The sequence below is a fragment of the Trichosurus vulpecula genome, chromosome 3, assembly GCF_011100635.1.
Source record: "Trichosurus vulpecula isolate mTriVul1 chromosome 3, mTriVul1.pri, whole genome shotgun sequence".
Taxonomy (NCBI): Eukaryota; Metazoa; Chordata; class Mammalia; order Diprotodontia; family Phalangeridae; genus Trichosurus; species Trichosurus vulpecula.
In genome coordinates this window covers 283256774-283265490 of record NC_050575.1, presented here as the reverse complement: position 1 = coordinate 283265490, position 8717 = coordinate 283256774, and the positions used below count along the sequence as shown (strand labels likewise).

At 42.1% G+C, this 8717-nt stretch overlaps 1 pseudogene; it reads left to right on the top strand.

Annotated features, from left to right (window-relative positions):
• Positions 1-1017: 1017 nt before the first annotated feature.
• Positions 1018-8483, top strand: LOC118842489 (annotated as a pseudogene).
• Positions 8484-8717: the final 234 nt, after the last annotated feature.

Below are 8717 nucleotides of genomic sequence, written 5' to 3'. Positions count from 1 at the left end.
TGGTTCTTGCCTTGGAGGGTAATGGTAGTGGTTTCGTAGATGATGTCTCAGCCTTCTGTGATGCTCTCCCAAATACTAGTTTCCACTAGTTCCTAGCAAGTTGTATCAAAATCCCAAATACTAGTTTCCACTAGTTCCTGGCAAGTTGTATCAAAATGTTTATCTCTTGTATGGGCTCCTCCTCCTTCTTTCTCCTCCCCTCTCTTTTTTTCTTGCCTCCTTCCCAAAACAAAACCAAAACAGAAGCAGGTAAGGACTGAAGATACAATGTAAAGAAAGAACCAATTGCTGATGTCAGGAAACTTACATTCTTTACCTCCAACAAATTTGAGCAAGTAAGAAAGCCCTGCTCTTTTGGCAGGTCTCCCCTTTCGTTCAACCTTATACTTTTTTTTCCAAAAAGAGCCACATTGTCTCAAGGGTTGGAAGGGTCCTCAGAGAACATCTAGTCCCCACTATGCTTGAACAAGAATACCCTCTACATCTGCAAAAAGGGATCATTCAACTGTCCCAAAGAGCATAGCTCTAATTCTTAGGTTTCTTATATGGTGCTAGAGTTGAAAGGGACCTTAGGGATCTTTTGGTCCAGGACGAAGCAACTGAGGTTTATAAAGGTTGAGTCACTTGTAATAGGGGCAGCTAGGTGGCAAAATGGATAGAGCACTGGGCCTAGAGTCAGAAAGACCAGTGTTCAAATGTGGCCTCAGACAACTTACTAGATGTGTGACCCTAGGCAAGTTACTTAAGCCTGTTTGCCTCAGTTTCTTCATCTGTAAAACGATAAGGATATGGCAAAACGTTGCAGTATCTTTGCCAACAAAATCCCAAATGGGATCGCAAAGAGTCAGACACAACTGAACAAGAACAAACTTGTGATCATTATGCAAACCCAGGACACCCTGAGTCAGAGGGCTGCACGAGGACCCCAACCTCTTTCTCAGGATTGGTCCCTGAATCAACAGTCCCACCTTCTGCCTCAAGAGGGCCCAGTATCCTGAGAGAAGGAAAAGAAGAAACATGAACTTGGAAGCACTGAAACAGCAAAGACCATATTCAACAAGGTACTTCCATTATAAAATATGTCCAGTCCTGCAGAAAATAAGGGGGAGTAAGATAATGTGCCAGGCACTGCGCCAAGCGCTTTTACAATATCGTCCATCTGAGGTAAATGCTATTATTATCCCCATTTTACAGTTAGGGAAACTCAAAGCAAACAGAGGTAAAAAGACTTTCCCAGGGTCACCCAAATAAATAGTATCTGAGGTCCTAGTTGAACTCAGGACTCACTGATTCCAATCCACTGCTACCAGCTCATCCTCGTTAGTACTTGTTAGGGCAGGATAGTAGCTTTAAAGAGCACAGAATGGCACAGTGGGAAAAGTGTTGGGCTTATAATTTAGGAAGACCCAAGTGTGAATACGACTTCAGACATTTTCTAACAGTGTGATGTTGGGCACATCGTGCATCACCTCTCTAGGACTCTATTTCCTCATCTATAAAATACGGAAATTGAATTAAATGACCTTTGAGGTACCTTCTAGATTCTGATCCTAAAAACTATAAGAAATTGCATCAGAGAAGATGAAACAAACATGGAAACTATATATGTCCTTAACTCTAAACTATCCCATCCCCTAAAGCCCCTCCCCCCAGGACCCGAGGACTACCACATTAGATGTTGTAGTCTGTTAATGAATGATTTGGATGATTTCCCGGTGAAAAAGACTGTCTTTCCTCACCATCCCTCTCCTAATTCTCCCTGGTTCATAGTGGCCCTATCTAAAGGCCTAGTTCTGTTGAGCAGTGTGAGAAGCCAAGAAACTTTTCCTAGGACTGAGCTGAGACCACATGGACAGTACTAGCAATGATGACAACGTGCATTGATATAGCCTTCAGGGTTTGCAAGGCATTTTCTGTCTGTTAACTTACTTGAGCTCTTCAATAAAGCTATGAAGTAGGCTTTAGAATTCCCATTTTACAGTGTGGAAACTGAGCTCAGAAAGGCAACGTGACTTGCCCAGTTAGCAAGTATCTGGAGTAAAATTTAAACCTAGGTTTTCCTGACTCCATGTCCAATGTTCTACCCACAACATCCCGCTGGCTCTGAGACCAAGGCCAGATGCCAAGCCCCAGGAAAGAATAGGGACCGAGGCAGGAAACCAGATAGGGAATTGGGCATCTACCCTGTGGGAACCACAAGTATACTGGCAACACTGAACAAAAGCTGCTTCCCTTATCTCTGGCACGTGTACTGTTAGAAACATTGATGACCAAAAAATGACTTTAACATTCTGATAGCATGGAAAATTTTAAACTGTTTCCCCTAAAAAAGGTTTCACGATTCTTAAAAGACTTTTATTTTCCTATCTACTGGTATTTTCTATTTTTTACAAAAATATTTTGCCCATGAAGGAAAAATAATACCTATCACCCTTTGACCCTCTGCTACACTGGCCAGTTGCAATTATACTCTTTCTTAGAAGTTTTAAGGTGTTCTGAGGCCCCACAAATAGGTCTCTACAGCTTTGAAGAATATTAAGTATTGTATCTTATATCCTTAATGATAATGTTGGGGTTACCAGCCTTTGACTGGACCATAAAATACATTGCCACGAAGGAAACCTGATGCAGGGTGTGGTAATCCAACTCATAATGTCACAGATTTGGAACTGGAAAGAACTTTAGAGAACATATAGTCTTAATGATACAGGGGTTGGAAACTATAGCCTGACCTTCTAGGTCCTTGGGTGCGGCCTTTTGACTGAGTCCAAGTTTTATAGAACACATGCTTTTATTGAAGCGATTTGTTCTGTGAAGTTTGGATTCAGTCAAAGGGTCACACTTGAGGACCTAGAGGGCCACATGTGGCCTCAAGGCCTCAGGTTCCCCATCCCTGAGACTCTAACTCCTCATTTTATCAATGAGGAAACTAGGGCCCAAAGATGGCAAATGGATTGCTCAAAGTCATATAGATCATAAGCAACAGAGTTAGTATTTGAATCCAGGGCATTTAACAATAAACACAGGGCTCTCCGCTATACTGAAATGCCATTTCAATGAGAGTTGGCAAGCTAACATCCTCCTGATACTTCTGGGAACTTAGCAGTCTGTACCCACCTTCAACCTTAACATGGATTCTACTCTGGAAGATGGCAGACCAGGTTATTAGCCAATCATTCTATAGTTGCCCAAATTAATGCCCTTTGATGCCTTTATTGTCATAAGTGGGTCTTAGGTTATAGTGAGATAGGCCCAGCCAAAATCAATACTTTAAAGACAGGCAAATTCTGAGGGTCAGAATATGTAAACAAAGCCAGGCATCAATTATTTGAGAGATTAACACATAGGGACATGAGTCTAAAGGTAGGTTTCAAACTAAGAAATCAATTTTTAAAGGGGGAAGGATAGGGTTGAGGAAGCAAGTTCCATTATTAACCAAAGTTCATGACTTCAAAGAGGATCATGGACTTGCCTGTATAGTTTGGAATCGCAAAGTATAAGAAATTCTCTAAGTAGAAAGCAGAGGAGGTATAACATTTATTTAGACACCAGAGGATCAAATCTCAGAACCAATAACCCCAATTCAACACAGCAGTAATTGTATTACAAAAGTAGTAAGTCCACCTCAACGTAACAACAAGGAAATTATAACATAGTATTACAGACAGCAAGGAACCAAGTAATCCTATAACCTTCACCCCTGCTAGGGCCTTCCCGTAAACACTCATGAATCCCAACTGTCTGCTTGCCTGCATCTCTCCCCACTCAGTTCTCCAGTCTTTGCAGCACCCTGGTTTCCACTCTCTGCTCTACACTCTCTCTGCAGCTCTGTTGACTCAGAGTTCTTACTTCTCCTCCTTGGGCTGAATTCTGATTTCTAACCTTAATGGCTGCCTTCTGGGTACATATACTCTTTTTAGGGCCCAAAGACTTCGTGCCCAATCAGCAAAAGGGTGTAGGCCTGGGGCTTAGTACTTAGTAAGTAAAAAGTGTAGGTCTGGGGCTTAGTGCCTAGTAAGTAAAGGGTGTATGCCTGCCTACAAACAAACCTCTAATCAAGCTTCCCTTAACTGGCCCCATATGAGGCCCATTGAATAGGCAGGGAAAGGTCTTTAATCACTAATTGACATTACAAGGGTGTAGGTCTGCCTCTAATCAAGCCTCCTTTAACTGGCCCCACCTGAGGACTATTGAATGTGTGGGGGAAGATCTTTAATTACTGAATGGCATCACAGGACAGCTGAGTGTAAATAACATTTGTTTTTTTGTTCTGGACAGAAATTCTGAGGGTCATCCCCTTCCAGATTGATATTTTTGTGATGGTAAACTAAGCTGTCTTTTGTCAGAATTCTTACCTAGCTCTTAGTCATTGAATGGGCATTGCCTCAGAAAAACTAAGACCTTGGAAAGATCTAATTTAGAAAGGCCACCATCATCCAGTGCATCCTGTGCCATTGCCAGTCATCTTGACTTTTGTCTTACCAGTGGACATCGATGACTCTGGAGGAGAGAATGAGGCTGATTGCTTTGCTCAACTCTGCCTCACTTAAATCTAATTCACCCAGAAGTCAAGACATTATCCTCATGATGTCATTGGTCCTCTTCAAGAATGAAGAATGAACAATAACCCAAGTCCTATCTGTACAAGCAGGGTGATCAGGGATTTCTCCTGCACCACTAGTCCTAGGACCTGCAATGTCACATCATTCTAGACTAAAACTCTGGTGAAAGGTCTCAAATATGACTTCTCTTAACTCAGATTCTAATTCCTCAAGGGTACTTTATACCATCTTTGCCTTCACCTTCTCAGAGATCAAGAATAAAGGAGCTCAAAAGTAAGGGCACTTTAGCTGGGAACTTCACTCTGGGGCCCAGTTCTCTCTTCCCAAAGGGACTCTTACTCCAGGCTAACATTCCGGAAAGACTTCAGCTCTGAACTTGTGACAGATTGTATGTCTGTCATCTAAGAATCAGCTTAGCTAAAAATGAAGAAGTTCATCTGATCACCAGAAGGCTGACCATTAATCAGGTGGAGGATTTTTTCAGCCATAGTATTTCGTCAGAATGAGTACTCACAGTTGTGCAATCATAGATGATTCCAAGAATCAAAGGAAGTAACATGAATGAATGAGTTTTCATTATGTATGCATAATGCATTTCATATGTTTCATGTGTTTCATATGTGCCAAGCAATGGGATAGAAAAACAAAACCAAAGGAAGTTCTTGTCCTCAAGGAGTTTACATTCTAATGGGGGAGACAACACATTTAGAGGAGTGGTGGATAAAGAAGGGTATTTTGGTTTGGAAAGTCACAAGTGTGGTAGTTAGAGCTACCAGGGAGTTGAATGACACGCCCTTTCTAGGAGATTTGATTATGGTTCCAAAACCAGAAGGGGAAGGAGAAAGGAGGCACACACATGTAGGGCAAGAGCAACTGATCAGAACATGGGTAGGGATTACAATAAAATATTGAGGGCGTTTGCCTGAAATAGTGGACCCTTGGAGGATCTTGCCAATTGGAATAAAAGAGGAGTTCTGGAAACAAAAGGGTTAAAATTCTGGGCACAGGTTCTTGTCCCTTCCATATGGCAGCCAGGGATATGAGTGGGGAATAGAGCAAATACACGTACCTAAACATACACATAGAATTCTTTTATTAATATTATATGATGGAGCACAGTGTCAAGGACCTGAAGAAGAAAGGGAAAATAGAGGAGGAGACTAGCTGGCAAGGAGATAAAAAATAGGTTAGGAACTTAGGAAGAAAAGAGCTTAGGATGAAAAGTCCAAAAGGATGGATAGGTAAAAGATAACAAGGAGAAGATGAATAAGGGAACTTGGTCAACAAGTGGTTTTTTTTTTAATATTTACCATGTGCCAGGCACTAAGCACTGGGGATACAAAGAAAGGTTAAAATGTCATCCCTGTCCTCAAGAAATTTACATTCCAATGGGGAGACAACATGCAAAAAATTGTACATACAAGATACATAAGATGTAAATAAGGAGTTCTTAATCCGGAGTCATGAATTGATTGCCAGATAGAGCACATCATATTTGAGGCTGGAGTTAACAGGGAGCCAATGGAGTTTATTGAATGACAGGGTCAAGCCTGAACTTTAAAAAGATTCCTTTAACCGTTGGTACAGGAGTGGAGGAGACCTGAGGCATAGAGACCACCCAGCAGACTCCTACTGCAATAGTTCAGATGTGAAACGAGGAGGACTTGTACCTGGATGGCAGTGTGTGAATGGAGTGAAAGGGGTGTATAGAAAAGATGTCACGAAGGTAGAAACAAGACTTGGCAACAGACTGGACTTGCTCAAAACAAAAATGGAAGTAGATTCCAAAGAAACAAAAGAGAGGAAACAGAGCATGTCATGGAATCCAGTCGTCTGGGCTGGTAGGTTGGGGCTCCAGTGAGGCCTGGGGGTTAAAGGGAATGAATACTGGCAACTACTTTTGCCCTGGCCTTGCTCTGGTCTCTCCAAACCACTGCCCTCTCCTATTCTCCCCAAGCCCCTCAATGTCCCCTCCTGGAAATCCCCCATACCCTCCTTATCCATTTTTACCCCTCCTAATTTTCTCCCACCTCACTCCCAACCCTGAATTCCTCCACCATTCCTCTCACCATGGCTGAGGATGCAGCTTTGCTTGGTGATGCTAAGCCTTGTCATTTGAAATTTGAGGTCAAAGTTGTCCCAGGATTTGCAGCTCCCACAGGATGTGGGTTTTTTGGAGGTTTTTCCAGTTTGGAAGAAAAACCATACCATTTCCTAGCTAAAGGAAATAGCCCTAAGATTTCATTCTGGTTCTGACAATGAAACTTACTAGAGATAAGATAGTTTTCTTTATGGTGTGAGAGTGAGAGGAGGAGGGCACTCAAGGCAACAGCATTGCAGATGCCATTATCCTCTGTGTTTCTCTATGGAACTGACCTCTGTCAGCTGGCATTTCTCTTGCTCTTAAACCTACAGATTGTCTACCCCTTTAATCTGAGAAAGTGGAGATTGAGAAGCCAGAAGAAACCTTCCTCCATACTGAAACCAGTGGTGAATTTGGTAAGCGCCCTGCTGAAGATATGGAGGAGTAGCAGGCCTTTAAAAGATCTAGAAACGCTGACAAGATTGTTGAATTTCACATTTTGCTTCAAAGCAAAAATGTTGGAGCAGTGATTGGGAAAGGAGGCAAAAGTATTAAAGCACTTCACACAGACTATAGTGCCAGTGTTTCAGTCCCAAACAGTAGTGGCCTCAAGTACATAGTGAGTATCAGTGCAGATATTTAAACAATCGGAGAAATTCAGAAGAAAATCATCCCTACCTTGCAAGAGGGCCTGTGCTCTCTACACCCAGGGCAACCAGTCATCTCCCTCTCAGATCTGATGCTGTGGAATGCTTAAATTACCAACACTATAAAGGAAGCGACTTTGGGAATTAAGACTGTTGATTCACCAGAATCTGGCAGGAGGAATCACTGGGGTCAAAGGTGCTGAAATCAAAGAACTCCAAGAGAACACTCAGATAACTACCAAGATTTTCCAAGAATGCTGTCCTCATTCCACAGATAGTTGTTCTTATGGGTGGAAAGTCTGATAAAGTTGTGGAATGCATAAAGATCATACTTGAACTTATATCTGAGTCTCCCATCAAAGGATGTGTACAACCCTATTATCCCAATTTCTATGATGAAACTTACAACTATGGTAGTTTCACAATGATGTTTGATGATTGACGAGGATGGCAAGGATGCCCTGTAGGATTTTCTGTGCAGGGATACCCCTGTGATAGAATACCCCTAGGTCATGGTGGGCACCCTATGCCCCCATCTAGAAGAGATTATGATGACATGAGCCCTCACAGAGGAGCCCACCACCACCTCCTCCTGGATGTGGTGGCAAGGGTGGTAGCAGAGCTCAAAATCTTCCTCTTTCTCCACCATCACCACCTAGAAGAGGAGATCTTATGGCTTATGACAGAAGAGGAAGACCCAGTGACCATTATGATGCCATGGTCGGTTTTAGTGCTGATGAGACTGGGACTCTCCAGTAGATACCTGGAGTCCTTCCTATTGCCAGAGAGCTTATGAACCACAGGTTGAATAACATGAGTTTACAGGTGGTTCTGGATATGATTATTCCTATGCAGGGGGCTCATACAGTGATCTTGGGGGACCCATTATTACTGACTGGATCTATTATTGGCAAAGATGGTCAGCAAATCAAACAAATACATCATGAATCTGGAGCATCAATCAAAATTGATGAGCCTTTGGAAGGATCTGAGGATTGAGCTATTACCATTATAGGAACACAGGACCAGATCCAGAATGTACAATATTTACTGCAAAGCAGTATCCTGGAAAGTTTTTCTAAGACTAGTGAAGAACTGAAGGAGTCCTGCATCTTTTTTTTTAATCTGCTTCTGTTTAAAAAGCCAACATTCCTCTGCTTCATACATAGGTGTTCTGCATTTGAGGTGTAGTAAAATCTTTTCTGTTCACCAAATGCAATGTTTTAGTTCCTTACAATCAGGGTGGGAGGGGAAGGGCACACAAAACTAATATTGAAATTTTGAAACAGCAGCAGAGAGAGTGAATTTTATTTTTGTTCATTATTGGTGGTAAAAAATAATGATATTTTCCCCTCCTGTAACTATTGTGAATACCTTGTTTTATGGTCACTGTAATTCTTTTGTTTGGGAGGCGGAGGGTGGGAC